The 23,256-nt window shown below is 48.1% G+C and overlaps 1 protein-coding gene across 2 annotated transcripts in view; it reads right to left on the bottom strand.

Moving 5' to 3' along the window:
- Positions 1–22,051, bottom strand: part of MBNL3 (muscleblind like splicing regulator 3) — a 91,365-nt gene extending 69,314 nt beyond the window's left edge. The window contains exon 1 of one of the 2 annotated variants that reach the window (XM_058814197.1): positions 21,985–22,051. The gene's annotated coding sequence lies outside the window, so the exon portion shown is untranslated. Of the gene's footprint in view, positions 1–20,551; positions 20,661–21,984 lie in introns of those variants that run through there. The other variant, XM_058814195.1, reaches the window with a different exon arrangement.
- Between the last annotated feature and the right edge of the window lie 1,205 nt (positions 22,052–23,256).

Raw genomic sequence — 23,256 nt, forward strand, 5'->3', positions numbered from 1 at the left:
TATTACAGAAGCAATCTTCTTCCAACAAGGGGGGGAAAATCAGATATAAAGGATAAATTGTTTTAAATTCTTCTTAGTGCGAAGACAACTTTGTTTACTAAACGCATACGAGGGAACATATGTGTACAGCACAAACTCAGCAGTGGAAATTTGGCTCCCTGCAAGTCCCTGTTATATAGATGCATTTTTTCCAGAGGAAGTCCAATGGTCTTGTTTGTTTTCACCACTAATAGAGGAGTTCAATGAAATTTTCTATTGGGAAAGTCTAATGAGGTCAGAATAAGAGAACAGAGTAACTAGGAAGGAATGTCATTGCGTTTTATTTTTAGAAGAAGGATAAAGGTGGGGCCTCACAAGAGGCAGGGGATGGGCCTGTTTTGGCACAGAGGGCCAGGCTGGAACGCTTGGTCCTGTGAGCCTGAGGGGGTTTAGAGCTTTTTTTTTTTCAACAACAAATCCCTTGCCAAAATGAGTGACTGAGTGGAGGGGTCCAGCTGGGAGAAGAGCAGAGTGGTGCCTGGGGGTGCACAGACAGAGGGGTGGCAGCAGCCCTGGGAAATGACTGAGGGGCAGTTCTCAGCCACACTCCCCTCCCCAACCTGATTCCCTGGGAAAATGAGCCCCTTCAGCAGCCCCACTGAGCTGTGGATCTCTCTACTGCAATTTAAAGGAAATCCAAGGAAATCCAAGCTACAACAGGGTAAACACAGAGGGAATCAAGTGCAAGAAAAGCTCAATGCAGAAGAGCAGGGGGGCACAAGGCTCTGCAAAGAGAGCAGTCATGACTATGACAGGAAACAGGACTGACTGTAGTTAAGGCTGGATGTCAAAACCCAGAGAGGCAGCCTCAGGGAGACAAGATGGGCCAGAGTAAGGCTGTGAAAATGAAAAGGAAGGAACAAAGCTAAATTAAAGAACCGAGGCAGAGCGGAAAGGGGCTTGACTGGGATAAACAGGTAAGGAGGAAAAAGGGTGCATTCAAGAGCAAGCAGGCTGTGGTCTGTTTCCTGGCATCAGCTAATCTGATTGGCACAGAGATACAAGAAACAGAGGCTTAAATAGCTCATGGGAGCAGACCTTCAGCTGGAGAGAGCCATCATCACTCAGCAATTAACTCCCTCGCAGGCTCTGCCCTCAAACCCGAAGTGCAGAGCTGACCCTGCTGAGCACTGCCAATGCAGAAGGAAGGAGCACAAGAGGAAGTGTCTTTGCAAGGGTTAACAGACAGCAGAGAACAAGCTGTTCCATGCATCCAGGTCACAAAAAACAGAACTGGGACTCGCCACACGCACCATGCAGACGCTGCTCTGCCAGGATCACCAGAGCTCAAGTGCAGGAGCAGCCAACTCTGCCTGCTGGAAATGAGACTGCGAGGAGCCTCACCTTAAAAACGTGCAAGGACAGCATTTACCCAGGGGAGTATTATTTAGGGAACAGTGAGGCATCTGAGAAGACCAGAGACTAGAATCTCTGTTCTGCCTCCTGATATTCTGTCTAGGAAAGGAGTAAGGGAAAACTCTTTAGGGGGAATGTGGACCAGGATCAGGCATAAAGCACTCTTTCACCTTTCCTGTGCTGTCAGGTGTTGCAGGCTTCCTACTTGTGCATGTGCTGAATACATAGGTGGAAACAATCCAGAAGACTGGAATCAGAAGCCCAGGAATGGTTCAGGAAGGACAAGAAAATGCTCCTCGATAGGGAGTCATGAGAGGCTGGACTTCCCTCCATCATGCAAGCCCTCAAACATCATGTTTCAGAGTGGTGTGCTGTCTGTGGGTCCTTCCTCTGCTCCTGTCCACAGGCAGGCATGGGCAAAGAAGGCAGGAGCAGCAGGAGTGTGGAGGAATGATTCTCCTTCCAGCTGGGCTACAGCTGGGGAAAACCATCCAGCAGCCCCCACAGATGCCCAGGAGTAACAGCACAGCAGCCATGCACAATCTCCACCCTGGTGCTCCCACTCCTTCTGAGGACTCCTCAAGCATGCCACTGGCTCCCTTTTGGCAAGGACCTCCAGAGCTCCACCATGACTCATGTGAAGGGAAAGACCTCCTGTAAGTCCCGAGCCACAGGGATGCCCTTGTGATGTCCCTGCCCTTCCCCTGGCTGGCTTTATGATATTTTATGATATGCCAGAGACTGAGCATCAGGCTCTTCCCAGAGACACATGCTTTTTGGGGCTTCTAGTAGCAGCAATGAACTTAAAATCTATGTACAGAGCTTTATTTTCCTGTTAGATAAAGGGAAGGGGCAGAGTGAAACAGAGTAATTGCAGGATGAAATGCCACAATTTCCAACCCTTTCTGGGAGCTTGACACAGCAAGTCTCATTTCCGACCCCAGACTTGGGAGAAAGCTTGCAATTAAAAAAATTAACAGTGACCTTGAATACAATGGCTACAGTTTAACTAACCCGCATTCAGTCTTTGTGAATCAAGAAGCCCTTCTGTAAACTACAGCACAAAGGCACTTTTCCAAAGATCAGGTTACCTCAGCCCAGCCTCACCACGGTGGAAATTTTAGAGACCTTTATTTAAAAGCTCAAAAGAGTTCTCCACTGCTGAAACCACCCTATTTGCTCTTCAGCCTCTGCTCTGCAAGGAGCAAGGTGAGCAGGAGCCTGGCTCAACCCATGGCTAAGGCAGGGCTTGCAGTTAAGCAATAACAACCACAAAGCATTTCCAAGGCACCGACGACCAGCTGGGTGGGGTTACATCACATCCATGCCCAGCATCTCAACCTCTGGAACTGCACAGCAGAGGCTGCACCAGGATTATAAAACAAAATGAGAAGATACTCTTAAAACATGCTCTGGAGAGCCTTACAGCTACAGCTTCACAAACAATCACATCACAGGTAGAGGATAAGGTTAGCAAGGAAGTGCCCAGAGCTAATGAGCCAGTTTATCCATTTTATCTAGCAGAGAAGTGGTTTTTACCCTCCATTCCATAGTAATGTTACCTTGACAGGTGCAGTGCCCACAGTAAATACTATGTCTGTCCCATATTCTGAATTATCCCTTTAGGGAGGAAAGCAAAGATACATATTCAGGGAATGGATGTTTCCTGCACAGCTCCTGCACAGCTTGCAGCATCAGGAAATTAAGATGACTGGAAGAGCAAAGCCTGATGCTGCTGCTAAAGCAGAACTTATTTGGTATCATTACTCATAAGCCAGTTAAACTAGGGAGTTGGTTACTCTGGACTCTTTTCTGCTTTCTTTTTTGTGGTTGCAGAGCAAAATAAAAATTTCAAAGAAATGTCCTGGAAATGCCATGTGCCCTAGGACACTAAGCCTAAATTTGCTCCTCTCCTTAAGTTGTTACCCTTAACACAATATCAACGGCATGCCTTTGCTCTTATTGACCAGCTGGAATACCACTGAAATGTGGTGGCAGTTGGTAATTAGTATTTTTAACTCTTGGGAAGTGTTTTTTATGGCAGTACTTCCTGCTGGGGTTGGTTTTAACATGCTGTCCTCACTCCTCTGGAAGGCTCACCAAGACCACATCAGATGTCAACATCTGTGCATGTGGATGGACCAAGGTCTTAGAAATGTTATCAGACTACAAGAGAACTATGAGGTCCAAATGGTCTTGTTTCCATCCAGGCACACGTTCAGCATTCTAGATTTGTGCAGTTTTCCCATCATTCTCCTCTCTTGGCAGTTTTAATTGCTAGATCAGCACATCCCCCAAGCTCCACACTATTTCTGCCCAGCCTGAGCTCTGCCTGCAGACAGGAGGGCTCTTTTTGTCTGGATCTTTGTTCTTTCAACATAATCTAAATATCACTCCCTTAACACCTGATTTAGTATTTCAACCCCTCTAATTACACACAGCGAGATTTTATCGGAAATCTGATTATTGTTTGAAAGTCTGAGCATTTCATCCCAGCCTCAGAATTGATCTATTGACTGCCTTTAAATCTCACATTTTAATTTAACATTTAACACTTTATACCTGCACTAATTACATTTCCCATGATCGATATCAACAAACACCATCCCTGACCCTCTCCTGATAGAGAGACCTTGGAGACCCTGCTCTGCCAAACACTCAAGACAGCTTTGCTCTTAAACATGGACATTTACAGGGCTGATCCATCCAGTGGAAGAGGAAGAAAAAGGGAAAAGTCATGAGAAACAGCAGTAATGAGTAAGTAGCAAGTTTAATAAGCAACACCACTGGAGATGTGCAGGTACAGACTTGGCCATGGTGGTGGCACAAGGACTGGATGTAGGGATGCAGAGACTCCAGCCAGCTCCAACATCCACCTGTCCCACTCCCACCTTGGCTGGAGAGCTCTGAAGCAGGGACCCACCAAGTACAGGCTCCACTGTAATTCCTGCTCACTCCAAACAGTGGGTAAGCCAGGCTTGGCCTGTCCAAGAGCTGCCTGTGAGCCCTGGGCCACAGGAAATGGGAAATGCCTGCCTGGCTCAGGATCTCCTGGCATTTAACCAGCCTGCAGGTCTAGCCCCCCTGTTTGCCTCCACACAGCACAACAGCAAGAGCAAAGTGCCCCTCTGATCTCCAAATCCAGCAGATTTCTTATTAGCAGACACAAACTGCACAGACTAATTAAGGAGACACCCATCATGCTGCCTTTCTGTCCAGCCACTGCCAGTCTCAGAGGTGGCTGCTCTAAGGCACTGGATCCAGCTTTGCCAGGAGGACAGCACCAAATATCTTTCTCTAGGCCATGGGAAGCAGAACTGGCTGTGCCTGAGGAGGGCCAGGTCCTCCTTGTACCCCATCTGCAATGTATTTGTGTTTGTGTTGCGACTGGAGATGGAAGATGACATTGTCCCCAGTGCTGCAGAAAACAGGAATATTTGTCCCTGAATAATTTCTCTAGCATATTAAGCACAAGTCATTCTTATGCAAAGACTGCCCTGTACAGCTGCCAAGGTCAGTGAGACCTTGCTTTATTTGCTGCATAAGGGCTGCCTGCGCAACTTTTACCTTGTACATATTTTTCCATGCGTTGTCTTAGATTTCCCTGCTGCTAGTGTCTGTGCATCTTGCTGTCTGTTCAGTAGGTCATGCTACCTTCCCTGGCTGTTAATAATAACTACCCAATACCCAGTGCTCCAGAACAGTCAAAATTCCAGCAAACCAACTCTTACAGTATGTTTAATTCAAAAGACAGCAAGAACAACATTGAATAACAATTTTCAAGGAAAACATGCTCCACAGCTTTTGCTTACAACATCAATATGTTTCTATTTTCAGGGGGTCGTGACCTGCTATCCACTCACACAGACATCACTGTTCACATTCTAGTATCTACATACAGATGATTTTTTGTGCAAGGATTGCATTCAACCACATGGCACTGCCTGCACACACAGGCTCTGGATTACAATATCAGTGAGTGCAGTCTTCAGGAAGCAGCCAAATACTGAAGAGCCTGCATTTAAATAGATTACAGGATCTGAAAATAATTCCCTATGTTTTTTAAATTGCAGACACATTTTTACAGACTACAGCCAATAGTTACACCTAAACTAAGGACCGTCCCTCTCCCCAGTTTACTAAATTCTGTAACACTGCAGGTACAACAGTCAAATTTAGATATTCACACAAGGAAGAAAAATAGTATTTTGAAACTATCTGTACAATATCATGATACTGAAAACTCAAAGTTCTTAACATTTAGCCCAAGCAACTCCTTTGCAGAAGAACAGAATTAAGTGATCTTCCTTAGGTCAGTGGCCATTTAAGAAAACTTGGCACAACCTGCAGTGCTCAGGAAGCACCCTGCCTCACCCCTGCCTCTGAACCCAAATCAGTGGGGAGATGACAAACAGAAATTTCTAACACATCCCCTGATTGCCAGAAGCAGTGCAGCAGAGTCCCCCAGCAACCTTGCTGGTTTATTTCCCCTCACCTGATCCACCACAGCAGCATTTGGTGCTGAGCTCCAGCTTATCAGTGTGAGGAGATCTGCTCTGGTGAGAACAGCAAGCCAGGACCCCAGACAATGGATCATACATCCTTCTTCCAACTCAGAAACCAAGCTGGTTTAACTGTCTCACTTTGCCCCTCAATTTTGTTTGAACCCCATTCCCAATTTACAGCTAATAACACTAATGTCACATCACCCTGAGGGCTACAAGCTCCTTGGGGTAGAAACCCTCTTCCCCTTTACCCTGCAGCAGTCTCTGACCTCGGTAAAGCCCCATAGCCAGTACCAGTAACACAAACCATCCTTCAAACTTCAACACATCCTGGTGCCAGCAGGCTCTCAACTGGAGACAGGCAGCACTACAATGGGGCTGCACAGAGGGGTTAAGAAGCACTGCTGAAAAGGGATGCAAACAAGGACTCCAGGCTCTGAGCAAGCACACTCTGCCACACAAAAGGTGAGCATCACTTGTGAGCAAGAGCTGTCTGGCTGAGTGTACTGCCTTTGTTAACTGAGAAGGCTGCATGATGGAGTGGGCTAATTAACTGCATTTTACTTGGGGAAACCCAGGCTTAAATCCTGGCTCTTGTCACAGTTGAAAATGAATTTAGGGACCAGAATAAAGGCCAAGATAATTTATTTTCTACAAAATTACCAAATAGGTGCCTATACCCCAACAGAGAGGCCCAGAATTCTAAGTGAGGCCACTACTGCTTATGCAGTTATTTCTCCAAATATAAAAGTTACTAACTGACTGATGTGAGTGGTGATCATGCTACCCATGCTGCTTAGCTGGACTGAGCACCCCAACATGATGAATCTCACCATCCAACATGGCCTGTGCTTCATGGTGCAGTGCCACATGGCTTGCAGGTCCTACAGGGAGGGGACATCATGCCTGACAGGATTTAAAATTCAGTTTTCATTTTCAAGGGAGTCATTTATCCCTTAACTTTGAAGAACTAAAGCACAGCTCTGGTGTAACTCTAGTTACTTCACTGGAAAACCACTAGGACTGGTTGTGGTCCAAGGGAGCTGAGGGTAATTTCCCCACTTCCTCCCAGCTGAAGGCTGCCCAGCAGAGCCAGGAGGGAAGCAAGTACTTTCCCCATAAAGTAATTCTCTATTTTTACCATGCTAAGAAAGTTTTTGCATTTGGAAACTAAAATCCTGCTACAGAAAGAAGCTAAGCACCCTCTTCCTTTCTGATTTATACCACAGAAGTGTTCATCTAATCAAGTCAGCCATTTTTTCTGAAAGGAATCATTGTGGAAAAAATTGAGAACAGCAGACCAGCCCCTGAAGGTCTCTGGGCAAGAAGTAGAGATAAATCACATTCCTGACCCTGAAGGTGGCATGTTCCTTCATACTACTTTTGCTGTGTCACCTCACCCATCCCAAAGGACAGAGATCCCTCGTGTCAGAGCACTTGTGAGAGCAACATCCTTAATGTGTAAGCAGCAGCTAATGATCATGAAGCAGAATTTTGGGCACAATATATGCAATATGCAATATTGTACAAAATATGCAATATGTTCTACCAAAGTATGGGGTTAGTGCGTCTGAAGTGCCATCACCTTCCTCTTTCCTCCTCTCTCAAAAAAGAGACAGCCTCCAACATCCTCAGCTACCTGCACAACTGAATTTGGGCAGGAAGACACAATGGAGGTCAAAAGGAGCACAGAAACATTTTCTGAAGCAGCTTCCAGCACATAATGCTCCAGCATACAGCACAGCTCAGCAATAGAGCACCTTTCATCTGCACCAAGCAGGAGACCCAGACACTTAACCCTCCAACACAACAAAGTGAGGGCTGGGTGTTGTCATCACAGCAGGGTTTTACACCAAGCCAAAGGTTTGTGTGGGAGGCTTCCCTTGAACAGCAGAAGAGGAAAGCTTAAGTCAAACTTGTATCCAAAAAGTCAGACTCAGTCAGAAGACTCCCATGAACTGGAGCAGCAGCCACAGAGAACTCAGGGACCAGGAGGTCCCTGCTCCCAGGCACAGCCAGATTCCCACGGCCAACCCAAATTCTGCAAATAAGGGCCACACATCTCCCTCCACTGTTATCTTTAAATCCTCTTTACTCTGCAGAGCTATTCTCCACCCTCCTTCCCTTTTAATCAGCCCTGACCTACAGATGTCAGCCTCATTTCGGCTAAGTCAACACAACTGCCACATCTAGGATGCTGTTACAGGGAAAAAACCTTACACTCCTGGCTGGGCTCCAGAGTCTACTTCTTGGTCTAAACCTGACCTCGTTCCTTTTCTGCAAACTTAATCCTACACCTTAAGGGCACAGGGAACACATAGTGACTCCAACGTGGGCCTGTCTGTGCTCTCTCCCCTTCAGCCTGCAGAGACTCTTTTGATCACCCTACACAAATACCATTATTGACAGGAGGCTCCCTCAGAACTGATTGTTCTTAAAACCACACATGTTCAAAAGCCAAAAAGCAACACAGTACTTTCTGTGTTGTTTTTGTTTCTTACAAAAACAAAACACACAGTACTTTCTCAAAGCTGAATCCTTACCCTAGAGCTCACCCAATGGGACATGAACCTTAAATCAATGGTCCCCAAAGTTTCCTCAGAAGCAGCTCTGGCCTCACACTGAAACCATTGCCAAGTTTGGTATATCCAGCTTCATCTAAAGGTTATAATGAAAAAAAATCATTTCTTCCCAATGCCTCTGTCATGGGCAGGAATACCTTCCACTAAAACAGGTTGCTCAAAGCCCTGTCCAACCTGGCCTTGAGCACTTATTCATCCTTTGTCAGAAACAGAACTCAGGACACCAGCTGAACACAAAGGACTTCAGCCAGGTACCACAGCACCTTACAGGCACAGCTCAGTGACCTGCTGCAGTGCTATAGTCCAAGAGCAGGTGGGGACACCTGGTCCCTGCTGTCCCCACCCCATGTGGCCAACATGCAGGAGGCACAGGCTAGAGATGGATGGACAACAGCTCGTCCTGTCTTGCCCAAACACACCGCACAAACAGGGTATCAGCACTGAGTGGGATCCAGCTCCTGCACTCCACCTGGCGACCCAAAACCCTCACATAATATCAGTAGCAGCAGTGGGAATATCAAACCACAAATAAGGTATTAGTAGCTAATTTGTTATCTGCTTATTCCAAGAAGGCAGCTAGCTGTGGATTCCACCTTCAGGCAACAAGGCAAGTTTTTGTTAGGTCTCAAAAACATCTGCACAGTGCTTTGTTAAGTGTTTGTGGGCGATGCTCGAAACCCCAATTATCTGTAGCTGACACGGTGCTGAACCAATACTCTCCTAATTCACAGGAGCTGTAAAAGCAAAACTCCATCAAGGCTCGGAAGAGCCTTTGGATCAAATTGTCTGAACTCTGAAACAGTCCTTGACTGCAAGAAATCCTCCATACAAACACACCTTTCATATTGTGGGAGGAGGAGGGGAGGGAGAGAAGAAGAGATTAAAACCAAAAGCCAGATCCTCAGGTAACAGAAAAATCAGAGTTCTCCCTCAGTTTACAGTACCACAGATTTGAGCCAAAGGTGCTTTTCAAGTCCTTTCATGAGATATTTTAATTTTTCTACCTGCTATGTGTGCAAGCTAGGCAGTGCTTTTCAGACAAATTATTTATTCAGCTTTACAGTGACTAACCTGAATTTCCAGACTGCTTCAAAAGAAAAAACTGAAGCATTTCTTTACAAAAGGCAAAGAGTATTAGATTTCCTCCCTCCTTGTTTTTCCTTTTCTTTTTTCCTCCATCTCTCAGCTGAAACATCTCTACCTCTCATCTAATAAATAAACAAATTGTGTATCTTTCCATAAAAATACGATCTTCTCTTCACCTCTATGCCAAAAATGTGCTGACAATTCTTTTTTCTTTTATTTTTCTTTGCTGATGCCGTTTAAAATGGAAGAAATTCCTTTCCTATATTTTTAAATTGATTTTTCAGTTTAGCTACATACATGAAAAAAACCCCAGCAAGTCTTACATCACTGGCTGCAGTGTTACAACATGGAATAAACTGAACACCATGGGATTACCATGGGCTTGGCATTAGTGGGATACCCTAGGAGAAAAAGCCACAGCCAAAAGGAAATTACAGGGTCAGTGAAAGTGGCCACCCTGTTGCATGAACTGCCTCAATGGCACTCCCCAGTAAGTAGCATCACAACACTTATATACAATTAAGGCTTTAATCCAGGCCATGAACTGAAGGACCAGTTCCAAAGGCATGGACTCACCAGGATCCATTTCCTCGCACCCAGGGTAGGTGTCCTGAGGACAGGGAGCTCAGGTAGCACACACCTCTCTTCACCATGCCCTCACTATGTGCCTGCCACAGGGGAGGCAAAGTCACAAACAGCAGGTCTGGTTTAAGGCAAGGTTTAAGGTTCTTTAACTGCATTGCATCAGGAGTAAGCTCCAATTCTGTGATGTAGAGAGTGGATGTACATTTCCTTGGGTGGAGATGCCCTCTACTCAACCCAGCCTAAGACCTTCACTTACATGGGGCTGTGATTAGGGGATTCAGGTCATAAGCAAGCAGATCTCACGTTTTAATTCTCTCTCTCTCTCTGGTTTTGGTTGCCTGGATCTCCAGGATGAGCAACATCACATTCCTACAGAGAGCTGAGCTCGCGTGCAGCAGCTCTCTCCCTCAGAGGAGGGGAATGCACGAGGCTGATCATGATAACCTCCCACCCAAAGATGCCTGATGTGCTACAGCACTCCTTCCCCACACTGAAAGCTCCAAACAACAATCCTAAAGCCAGTCTTGCCTCCTCACCTCCACAATCCAGCTAACAATACTGCATCCAATTCATCAATACCATTGCATTTGCACCCCCTCTCTTGTAACCATCCAGAAAGTTGTGTATTCAAAACTACAGCAGCCTGCACCCTCTCATTCTTTCAGTTCCCTCCTGAGAACCTCTTTGGCAACACACAGGTTCAAGACCATCCTAAAACCACCCACGAAAGGACACCAGATTGCAGCCCTTGTTTCACTCTCCTGTAAGCATCTTGCAGGATTAACCCCTTGCTAAATGATCTGGGACTATGGTAACACAATCTCAGATTTGCTGTTTATTTGTGGCAGCTTTCACTACCTGCAGATGCTGTCCAAAAATACAGGAGAAAAATGTGTGCCCTTGGGAGCTCAAAGTATAAAGGCAGAGGTCAGGAGAAACACTCTGTTCTTATTAATGCAGTTCTACAGAGAGCTGGGGAAAAAAAAGAAGCCATGTCTGTATGCTTCTCAGAAGCAGATTATGGTTAATAATACAAAGATTACTGACATTAAATGAATTTAAATTCATTCTTCTATCATTCAGAATATTAAGGTTTTTTACCTTCCTCCCAGAATCACTCCCATTTGTAGTCAGACTCACATTCTGCCTATCACAAAGTTATTATATTTGGACAATAATCACCACAGTGGACTTCTCCCCCTTGACAGTTTTGTTGTATTAGGAGTTTTATAAAAAGCAGTATTTGTAGCATTACTTCAACCTAAAAAAAATAGGATAGGATGCTTACAATTGCTGCATAAATCTCTGAAGATGTTTCTGCAATCCTAATGGGTTCTTTGCCTATCAACAGGCAAGGGGAAAGTCTCACTTGTGCTGTAGCAGTGTCACTCCTGCAGACAGAACAAGTGGTGCTCAGCCCTGGGCTGTGCCAGGGAGAGGGAGCTGGCACTCACCAGTGTGGAACATGCCCCAACACCAGCACGTGTCACAGGCACATGGGACCAACAAAAAAGTGTCTGTTGCTGGTCACCAAAACTTGACTTTAAATTCCAGTTGCTCCTCACTAATGTTCAGATTCAAACTGAAGACACTGCTCTGCACCACCCCACTAAGAATTTAATGGTTTTACAGCCAGCACCAGCAAACTGAAGATGAAGCACAATAAGAGCAGCAAAGGCAAACAGATTTATTTTCATGAGAAAAAACTCCTTTTGAAATTTAAGTTCCAGTTCAACTCTAAAATCCCTCTCTCCCCAGTCATCATGACACTGACAGAAGTATCTGAGGATGCTCAAGAGAAAGCCATCAGACAAGCCAGCCACCAGTCACGTGTTTGCTGCTGAACACCACGAATGACTGCGCTAAAAACGCGTCTCACAAGTGTTTGAATTTTCCTGAGAGAAAGGAAACCTCATGTAAAAACCTGCAAATCACTGCCAGTCAGTCCCAAATCTGGCACGTTTGGCTGGATTGTGGCATTCCCCACTTGCTCTCCTGGTCCCTACATTGGGAAATCAAGCCAATACAAACCAGAATCAGTGGGCAGTTGTCTGAAATGTTGTGTATGGTGAACTGCCACTGCATGGGATCAGTCCAACTCTACTGTCCAGTCCTTTGGTTTCAAAAAGGGAATTACTGCTGCTAAAAGGCACCTGCCTTAGCTCATGGCCTTATGCAATAGATGCTCTAAGCATTTTTTAATTAAATCAGTACATAATTATTAGAGTGTTTTACTGAACCAAAAAACCCAGCACCTTGCAAAAGGCTGCTAGAGACTGACTCACCTCACCCATGCAGATGCTGTCCTGCAGCACTGGGCATCCTCCAGCTCTGCTTTCACCACCTTTTCCAGCTGACCCAAGCACAGGCTGCATTGGCCAGGTATCATTCCTGCCCTCTCCCTCAGCCATGAAAGCATGCATGGCAAAGCAGAGGAAAGAGGAGAGCAGCAGTGAGGAAAGAACACACCTTTCAGTGCCAAAAAGCATCTGAAGTGTGTGAAGGAGCAGGCTTAGCTCCTCGTGGCACCCATGAAGCCAAGAGCACTGGGAGCTCAAGCCTTGGCCATGTCCCATTGTCAAGAGGTTTCCCCCTCTGGTCCCAAATCCACACATTCCCCACAAGATGTTCCAAGACCTAGGGGAAAGCTTTATCATGTAAGCTGGCATGCAAAATGGTGTCACCACCCAGCCAGGGGCACCTACGACAGTCTCTGCACCTGGGCTGAATTTAGAAATCCAATATCTTCAGAAAAACAAGTGGGTGGCACTGCACAGAAAATAAATAAATCTGTTATTAAACACATGAGAAGCTTCCCTGTACCTTATTAATAGATCTCAAGGTCTTGTCAGAAGGACAACCTTCCATCTAACACAGGGCACAGAATGAATTTGGTATTTGGCAACAGCACCCTCATTCCAACCTTGGTACCTGAGCATCAGCTACTGAATGAGTCATATTACAACACAGTCACCAGAGCTGGAAAGTCCCCAACCCAGCAGGTCTTCCCCTTCAGCAAGGTTCATAAAACCTCATGCAGATTCCGCCCTACATGCCATATTCATCTCCACAGTCTCAGAAGAAATGTGGATCACAGCTACTCAACCCACTGCTCTGCCTGAAATGTCCCTGAGAATCATTATGAAGGTGGTCAATCCCATGAGAGAGCCACCCAAGAGAGGTGCCCTGGGCAGACGGTCCAAGGGAGCGTGCAGGGCAGGCATGGGGAGGAGTGGGGATAACCGGCCTGCACTTGTGAGCAGGGGGGAGAGGCTGGTTGCACCCAGAGGCAGCAGGGGAGGTGTCACCTCACTGAGGAGATGCAGGAGGGAAGGGGCTCCCTGATCATCCTGCAGGAGAGCAGCCCACTCTGGTTTCCTTATTTACATGACCTGAAGTGCAGCTTCCTCAGGCACCTTGTGAAAGGTGCTGCTTCATTAGCCAGACCACGCCTGGGCACTTGGGACAGCGCCAGCCTGAGCTCGTTACCGAGGCTCTGCTTAACGAAGGGCACTGGGGCTGTCACACCAAGTGCTTCACTGAGTAATTAGTCAAGGCAAATTCATCAGTGATGGACTTGGAACAAGCAGAGTACACGGAATGGCGGTGTATGTTTGAGGATCCAGGATTCAAGTGCAAACACATGGTGGAGATGGCAGTGCCAAAACCTGGGCAGTCTGAGGGCACGGAGGTTTCACAAAACACCTCTGCACTCTGACTTCCTCAGTCAGATACAACTCCAGCATCTGGAGGCTTAAGAGAAAGGAGGATAAACCACTGTAACCCTGCTACTGTTTCATTTCTGTGCTACTGTTTCTTTTTTGTATTTCAAAAATAACTTCACTGAAAAGTATCTGAATGCAATACAAGCCCCCCTGGGCCAGAACTGCTTATTACTATTTATATAAAAATGTTCAGACTATAAAGGAGCCCACTGACACCTCGTATGGCCATAAAAAGATTTATCCATCCTGACTTGCTGCTCCAGAGTAGGAGATCCTACAACTGAGCAACTTAGGAAGAGTGACCAGCATTGATTAAGAGTTTTAACCAGATTTTGGTGAGAGAAACCCAAACAACTCTGCTGCCCAACCAGGGAAGAGCCTAAAGAGCCTGATTCTTTCTTCTCCATCAGTTTTGCACCCTATGGCCTGTGGTGACATTTTGCATGCTGTGGACTAACCTGGTGCTCTGAAGAACAGCTCCCAGCAGTCAGCCATGGCTCAGAGCTTGTCCTTTACCAGGCAGGATTTCCCATCAGTGACACGGGGATGTTTTACAGCTCACCATTCCAGCCTTTAGGACCACTTTAACAACTGGTCCATCAACCCACACAGGCTCCTCCCAGCATCACAGACCTGCATTGCACAACCACACCTCACCACCATACAGCCCCAGAACCTTCCACCAAAACATTACCAAACGCTTCAGGAGCACTAATGAATTAAATCCAAGCACATCCCAATTAACTCCAGGAGCAGAGAAGCAGGCTGAGGTGCACCCACCTCCCTGCAAGCCTGCTGAGGAACCAGGCATGGCAGACAGACCTGCCAGCTCCCTCCCTCTGCTCAGCTACAGACCTGTGAGATATTTCAAAGGCTCTTTCCAAAACAGAGGGAAAGGAGACAAAAGAAAAAGCTTTCTGTTTTCCTTGAAAAGCAGGTCGTGCAACAAAGCAAGCACTAATAAAGGTTCCACCATCCAAATTAAAAGTCAAAGGCAGCAATGAAGTGCCTCTGAAATATAAGAAACACGTTGTGCACGGTGTAAAATTTATTGCTGCCTAGCAGAACGAAGCCAAACATCTTAATATGGAAAAACACCGCTTCTTTTGACCCAAACAGATTGGGAACAGGAAGTAAAAACAAATCACCCAGCTGTGGCCTCCCCACACTGAGAGGAGCAGCAGCCAGTGCTTCCTGCCCACCCTCGCCCTGCCCATGGCTGCCAAGAGCTGCACACTGTTTGCTCAGGGGCCAATCCCCCCTCAAACAGTTTGTTACTAAAGCTGTTGTAGGCAAGATCAGGCCATTACCGAAGGGGATTCAGCTGGCAAGAGCCAGGAAAATGGAACTGCAGGAATCACCCCAAATGCTGCATCCATTTGCAAACTGCACAGGAACAGGCTCCTCTGCAAGGAGATTCCTCTTCTTTCAGTGGCTCTCCATTTTCCTGACAAATTCCTGACTCAGGACAGGCATATTTCAAGAGTTAATTTTGGTTTTACTACATCATCACCAACAAACCCTGAGAAATTAAGTCAAGCCTCAATTGGCTCAAAACATAATTGCATTTCTCTTAAATAATAGCTTTGCATTATTTCTTTTTTTTTTTTTTTTGAGCTCGTGCATATTACATTCTAATTATATTTTAAAGCTTTCATTTGCAGCTACAGGAATAACCCAGAAAGACATACAGATGAGCTAATTTTCAAATCATCACTTGACAAAGGACATGAAGCTTTAAAAAAAGTGACACATAGACCAAAGGACTTGGAAAAAAAATAGAAACATGCAAAACTGAAAGTCCATTATCTCTTTGGTTAAAGCCAGTAACTCAGTGCTAAAGAGAATGGCTTTAAGACCTCAGCAGAGCAAACACTGAATATCACATACATAATGCAGCAGAAAATGCCATTTACACAAATACTACACACTGAACAGCAGCTCAGAACCTGGTATTCTGACTAAAATTCTGCTTTCAGCAAATCTCATAAGTATAATTTTTATCAGCTCAAGAAGATTTTTCCTACAAGATTTTAAAAGATTACATGCCAGGTGTAGAATACTTCATAAAGCAGAATTAGATTTTTGCCTTGCGTGATTTTTAAAATATATATATATATATATTTAATAGCAACCAGCAAATTACAGCCATTAGTACAACACTGCCTTCACGGCAGATTTATGACAGCATGACCAAAAGCAGAATTTTATCCAACAACATTTCTGCATAACACAGACATCGGCAGAACCAAGGGGGAAAAAACACACATAAGCATGCACAACCACACATTTTGTGCATTACCATCCAAGACTTTTACAAGGATGGGTGCTTTGTGCCACTGTTCTGCAAGACAGTACCCTGAGCACGCACAAGGGTATGGCACACTCTCCTACACACAGTGACCTCCAGTCCTGCCTCGTATTCTTTTAAATCCCTCACCTTCATGCTCATAAATACAGCTTTGGCAGAGGAACTGCACTGCAAGGAAGGAAACTCACCCCACACTCCTGTTACAGTGCTACATGAAATCCTCCTCCCTCTGCCCCAGCAAAAATATCCAAGTTCATCATGCCGAGGAAAGAACAATAAGTGGGAGTCCGAAAAGGCAGTCAGAAGTACCGCCAAAAAATCAGAGCTCTTTCTCAAGAAAAGGCCCTCCCTTAGGAAGCCTGCCAATCAAACCTGATCACGAGGCTGTTTTCCGAGGATGAATAGAGTTCTTATTGACACAGCTTATGTCTGCAGCATGCAGCCCTCCACAAGGCTTTCAAGAGCAGATCGGATTACACAGACACATTCTCTCTGATTTTATGCATTCAGAAGCCCTCAGACATAAAATAACCGGCTCAGAAGGCCACTGCTTTTTCAGCTTGCTATCGGCCTACGTGCTTTTACAAAAAAAAAACCCTAAGCAAACAGATCCTGGCACCTCTACTTGGGCTCCCAAAGCCCTCACCCTCACTCAGCAGGGCCTTATAATTTTCAGGCCAAGCCACAGATTTGCTCCATGTGAATAATACAAGACGACTCATTCCCATGGTGAGTACTTAGCATCAAAATGAGAGAAGGGAAAAAACAAATATCTGCTGACACCATTTAAAATGGGAGACGATAACATCGCTCTGGGTAGACAATCCTTCCTGGAAGATGGCACGGAAAAAGGGGAGGATGCACACCTTTTAAAAGAACAACATGCACTGCACAGCTTAGCAGGGAAGAGGTGAAGAACTGCAAAAGCATCACAAGCACAAATTCAGGTAAATCATCTATCCAGGGGCAGCACTTTGCACACATGGAAATCTGGAGAAAACAAACTAAAAGGATCCATTTATACAATTTCTATACTTAGGGGGCACAATAAGGAATCCCATTTCAGCAGCAGACACAGATGGAAAGCCTGGGAAACCCGTGGTGTTGTATTAGAGGTGAATAGAGAATTACAAAATGTGTTATTCTAAATGCTCCAGCTTAAAGACTAAATTTCAGCAAAGAGACCAGTCTGCCTAAATCATATGACAAATTAGAACCTGAGCACTGCCCTAGAGATGGATGTATGCACTGCCCAGAGGTCTGGAACTAAAAAGAAGCTCACAGTCCCCCCCGCTCCAAAAACCAGTCTAAAAAGCAAACCAGTACATTACACATGGGTAAGTGGATCCCTACCACCTAAAAAGGAACTCCTGCATCAACTCAGCCACACTGAATTGAAACTTCTCACTGAAATATTACATATGGCAAACACAGAAAATCAAGCAAGCTTGAGCTTCAGAGCTTTTAAGGGATTTTAAGAGCAAACACACACACTGTTCAATAAAGACATCCCTGCTTCCAGGCTGCAGTCGCTCCCCAACCAAGATTTTCTAGCATTTTGCAGAAGATTTTTCTCACATTTTCCTGATGGCTGCTAGGAGGCTGGAGCTGGGCAATGGAAATGCAAGATGCCATGTCTGTCTGACGTGGCAGTTCTTTGGTTGGATGTCTGCACTGTTCTCAAAGCCCACCAAGAGAGCCACCACTCCTATGACTACCTTTGAATATTGAGATCTAACCAAACTGTGCTTTGCAGTGCTCAGCCTCCCCTTCAGTGAGCAGCCTCATGTTTTTATACTCAGTCTCCACATGTGACTTCTAGTATGGTCATGGTCCAAAAAGCTTGCTCCTATGAATGCTCCATACTCTTTCCCAACACATCTGAGTCATGCAATGGTTCACTCCACCAACAAAGCCAAGCTGTAACCCCCAGCACAGGAGGGGTGTCCTGCTGTGGGCACCAGTCACCAAATCCCAGCTGTAGATTCATCATCTTCACGTGTGCCTGCATTAGCCACAAAGAGAATTTTTATTTGCTTTCAGGCTGCTGACTGAGCTGCAGGCACTGGTGACCAGGCCAGCCGTGGTTTCACTTGTGCCTTTAGGAAAATCCAGACATTAGCAATGCAGTTCTGCCATGGCCCAGCCTCCTCCTGTCCTGCCTGGGCCCCCCAAGTCCTTGTGCCAACACAACCATTTCTGTGGCCACATGGAGAAGCTGAGTGATGGCTAAAATGAGCATCCTTTTTTCCTTGCTATTCTGCAAGACTATTCTTTAATTACACAGACAAAAGAGGCTGGAGGAAAAGGCCAGAAGCAGGACCACTTGTACAACAGCACCAGCTTCAAAATTGATTTGCAAGCTATGCTGCAAAAAGCAAGAAAGCCATCCTCTCTCTCTGCAGTCACAAGTTTTGGAGTTGCCCTTTGAGATTCCCTTAAACAGAACAGCAGAACAGCCCCTCAAAACTTCACATGTGATGGCATCATAAGTGCAAAATTCTAAGCTCCACATATTCCTCTTGCCAAGATGGGACAAGCCCAGGAGAAAATTTCTAGGTCTGTAAAATTCTAAGAATAACGTGTAAGGCTTATGCCAGTCATTCCCTAACACAGAATAAGAGGGCAGAGAAGGCCCCCATTGATGTGGAATTGGGCACAAAAACCACTATAAAATCCTCTGTGTGGATTCAACATCTCAGAGGGACAACTGCCCAGCACCCCTACTGTGAGTAACCTTCCTGCAGCACATGGTCCAGCACTGGAGGGAGGAATGGCAGATTTAGATCCACTCCCTCTTCCCCCATGTGGGTCCCTCACTCCCTCACAGCAGTGGAAAGGATGTGGCACCCTGAGTTCTGCTGACCTGGCCACATGCTGCAGGAGGCTGAGCAGGACAATTTACAGCACTGTGGAGCTAATTTCCTTGCTGACCACCAGGTCTGCTTTGGGCCCCTGCCAACACTTCCCAAAAGGCCCATAAGGCAGCACCAGATCTGCAGCAGCCACACAGCTGTAAACAAGCTGAACCAGGTGCACACATAAAATTCAGCTGCTCTTAGGAAGGCCAAGTGAGCCCAAAGTAGACTGCTCCTCCTGCTGTCACCACATCCCATATTACCTGAAGCTTCAGCACAGTCCATTGTCTTTGAAAAAGAAATACTCAAAACACTGAAATAGTTCTCAAAACTTTTCTGGGCCATCTCTACTTTAAAATGACTTCGTTTAAATATGTGCCATGTCTATATATACACACACACACATACCAGGGGAAATCAGCACCCGTGAGCAGAGCTGGTGCCCACACACTGTACCCTGCACAGCCCCCAGGTCTGCCTGTGCAGCTCCACACCAGAACAACCCCACAGCAAACCAGAGCAGCCTGAAGCCACCCCAGGAAGATCCTGCCCCACTGGCAGGAGCACTGAAAACACCACAGTCTGCAGGCTCTCCACCAGACTTGCTACCACTCGTCTTTCTTGGGGTATGGAGAGTAATGGGGGCAGGGAAGTTTTAAGACCAAATTACAGAGTCCTTTAAGTCCTTCACTTCTGCACAAAGCTGAACCCCCAAGTCCCCCATTCAGGATTTTCCTCCCTCCCAAGACCGAGATGCATGATTTGGATGCTCCTTAGTAAATTAAGCTCCAAGGAGCAGAACTGTGCCATGTAAGGCCTTTCTCCAACCTAGAAAGCAGCACCATTGCAGCCTCCACAATTACCTTAAGAGCAAAACGCCCACAAGGAGGACCCATAGGGGGAAAACATCTCTGCAACCCCATGGAAGCTGCTCTGTGGAAACTTTAACTGCATTACTTCTGCTTCTGTATAATCCCAGAATAACTAGCTTAATTCAGACTGATCCAGCACAGACACCCGAGTTTCAACATGGTATAGACTATAACCTCACTCTAATTACAGGATCATGTTACATGTCCAACAACTGCTGCAATTTAGTCTTGCCTGATACACCCCAGCTGAAAATTGCTCATCCCACCTCTTACTCTCTTACTTTTTGGCAACCTTTGAATGGAGGCAGGGATACCTCGCAACACCTCAGCATCTAACACACTCGCACCCCAAGCCCCATAAAGATTAAGTCATTATTTCCTTGCAGCAACAAAGGCAATGACTTCCATCAGTGCAGAATAAACAAGTTTTAGGCAAACAGCACAGACACGACACTACTGTTCATACACTTCTCTATGCAAACGCAATACGGGATTACAGCTACGAGCCACAACACCACAAATTCGCACATCACTCCCCGAGCCCGCTGCTGATCGCACACGAAGCCTATCTAAGCAAGAGGGGAGTTCTCAGAGGCAAAAGCTGCAGGACCAGGCAGCCGGACTTTCACTACCTCAAAAGGCAGTGGACATTCCTTACAGCAGCGCACGTCTTGCCTTTGAGCTCAAAGCTGCATCCGCGGCTCCCGCTGCCACGAAACAGGAAGGTTTGTGCCTCGCTCGCCCGCGCCTGAGCCGAATGTTAACAGGTCTGCGCCTCGCGTCAGCTCCGCCAGCGCCTCATGCTCGGCCGGGGAACGCTCCGCTGCCCGGGCGGACGAGCTGTCCGGCCATGGCTGGGCGATGATTCAGCAAGGGGGTGGCTCCCGGTGAGAAGGCACACCTCCTGCGAGCTGTCACACCGCGGGGCCGGGGCAAAATGGGAGAGAGAACTTGCTCTGTCTATCATGGCTGCACTTTTCAAAATGCGTAACCTGGCCTGCTAGGGGCGAGGGGGGCCAAGGGGAGAGGCGGGGAGGGTGTGTGTTTCCATCAGCAGGCACATGGGAATAATTGAAGGAAACATCTCGAGGCTTTTACCGATGGCACAAGTAAATGAAAGAAAAGAAAAAGAAAGGGGAAAAAAAAAAAAAAGCCAGACACTTCGGGAGCCAGCATCAACTTCGCCAGGCTGTGTTCTTTGTTTCTAGGCAGATTCCAGTGCGGTGGCAAGAATGAACAAATGCGCATGTCTTCATAAGAGTCAAAAAAAAAAAAAAAAAAAAAAAAAAAAAAAAAAAAAAAAAAGGAAAGAAAAAAAATCCCCCCTCCCCTCCGGCCTCTCTCTCGCCGCTGCGGCGGCCGGAGCCCTCCGGAGAGTTTGGGCTGCTTTTCCAGAACTAAAACTCCGCTTCCCGCTACTCCGAGCAGGGCTTTGCCACGCTGCCAGGAGTCCGGGGGTACGGCAGCGCCTGCAACACTTTCGGCTGCAAAAATTAGTTCTGGTGTGGGCTTTGTGAATTTTTTTTTCCTATTAAAGAACAGAACGCCGCCCCCGCCACGCTCGTACCGCGCCAGCCGCCCTCCGCAGCCGCCCGCCGGAGCGGAGCGGAGCCCGGGCCCGCCGCCGCCGCCAGACAAAGGAGCGATGCGGAGCCGCGCCAGCACCCGCGGCCAGCCCGCCTGCGCTGCTCCCGGGACAGCCGCCCGCGGGACCGGGACCAGAACCAGCCGCCGCCGCGCCCCCTCCCCGGAGCGCGCCCCCCGTCCCCGGGCACACACGGCTCGGGGGGGCACCGAGCGCCCCGCGGCCGCCCTGGCCTTACCTCGCAGCGGCGGCGGCGCTCGCAGGCAGCGGCGGCCGCTCCGTGCCACGCGCGGCGGCGCGGGGCAAGCCACGGGGGCCGGTTTAGCGCGGGGGCCGCCTGCGCGCCGCCATTTTAACGCCTCCCGCCCGCCCTCCGCCCCCCTCACCCCCCTCTCCCCGCGGCCACGCGCGGCGTGGAAATGCCACCCAGCGTCCCCCCTCGTCCTCCCCGTCCCCTCCGGCCCCCGTGCCCGCCGTTACATTGACGCAGCGGCTCCTGGTCGCCGGGCCCGCCGCGGCGGAGCTATAGCAGCAGGGCAGCAGCAGCAGCCGCCGCCGTCGTGGCCCCTCCGCCGCCGCCTCCCGCCGCCGGGCGCACATGGTACGCTCCGGGGCCGCGCCGCGCCGCGCCCCGCCGGCCGCGCGCGCCGCCCGGCTGCTGCCATGGCAACCGCCCCGCGACCCCCGCCCCGCCGGGACCCGCGGGACGCGCCCGGGGCCGCCGCTCCCGCCGCGGTGTCCGCGCATCTGCCCCGCCACCCCCCGGCACCCGCACCTCTGCCCGGCCGCTGTGCACGGAGCCACCGCGCTCCCGCACCGAGCCCACCTGTCCCCAAAGCCGCCGCCACCTGCTGAGCGGCTGCACCGCCACTGTCCCCAAGGCACCGCCATACCTCCCGCCCGTGTCTCCTCCACCCCCAGCTGTCATCACAGCTCCCTGGCGCGTCCACGCCGTCCCCAAGGCCACCATCACACCTCCCTGGCATGTCCCCTGCATCCCTGAAGCCACCATCACACCTCCTTGCTGGGGCTCCGCTGTCCCCAAAACCACTGTGACACCCTCCTCACTGAGAGGCTGCATCCCTACTGTCCCCACATTGTCATCATATATTCCTGCCGTGTCCCCTCTGTCCCCAAAGCCATCATCATACATTCCCACTGTATCCACACTGTTCCCAAAGTCACTATCACATGTCCCCACTGTGTCTCTGCTGTCTTCAAAACTGCCATCACACCTTCTTGTTGTGTCCCCACTGTCCCCAGAAACATCACATCCACCCTCTAAGGAGCTATAGTCCCGCTGTCCACAAAGCCACCATGATACCTTCCCACTGTGTACCCTCAGTCCCCAAAGCCACTGTCACAGCCCCCTGGTGAGGGGCTGAATCCCTACTGTCCCCAAACCACCTTCACATATCCCTGCTGTGTCCTCTCTGCCCCCAAAGCCACCATCACACCTTCTTGTGTGTCCCCACTGTCCCCAAAGTCACCATCACATCCACCCGCTGAGGGGCTGCATCCCCACGGTTCACAAAGCCATCATCCCCCCCATTGTGTCCCTGCTGTCCCAAAGTCACCATCACATACCCCCCACTGTGTCCCCTCTATTGCCAAAGCCACCATTACACCATCCTGCTCCGCCTTCTCTGTCCCCAAAGCCAGCATCATATGCCCCCACGGTGTCCCCACTGTACCCAAAGTCACCATCATGCCTTCCCACTCTGTACCCTCTGTCCCTAAAGTCACTCTTTC

This window comes from Ammospiza caudacuta, chromosome 14, assembly GCF_027887145.1.
Source record: "Ammospiza caudacuta isolate bAmmCau1 chromosome 14, bAmmCau1.pri, whole genome shotgun sequence".
Taxonomy (NCBI): Eukaryota; Metazoa; Chordata; class Aves; order Passeriformes; family Passerellidae; genus Ammospiza; species Ammospiza caudacuta.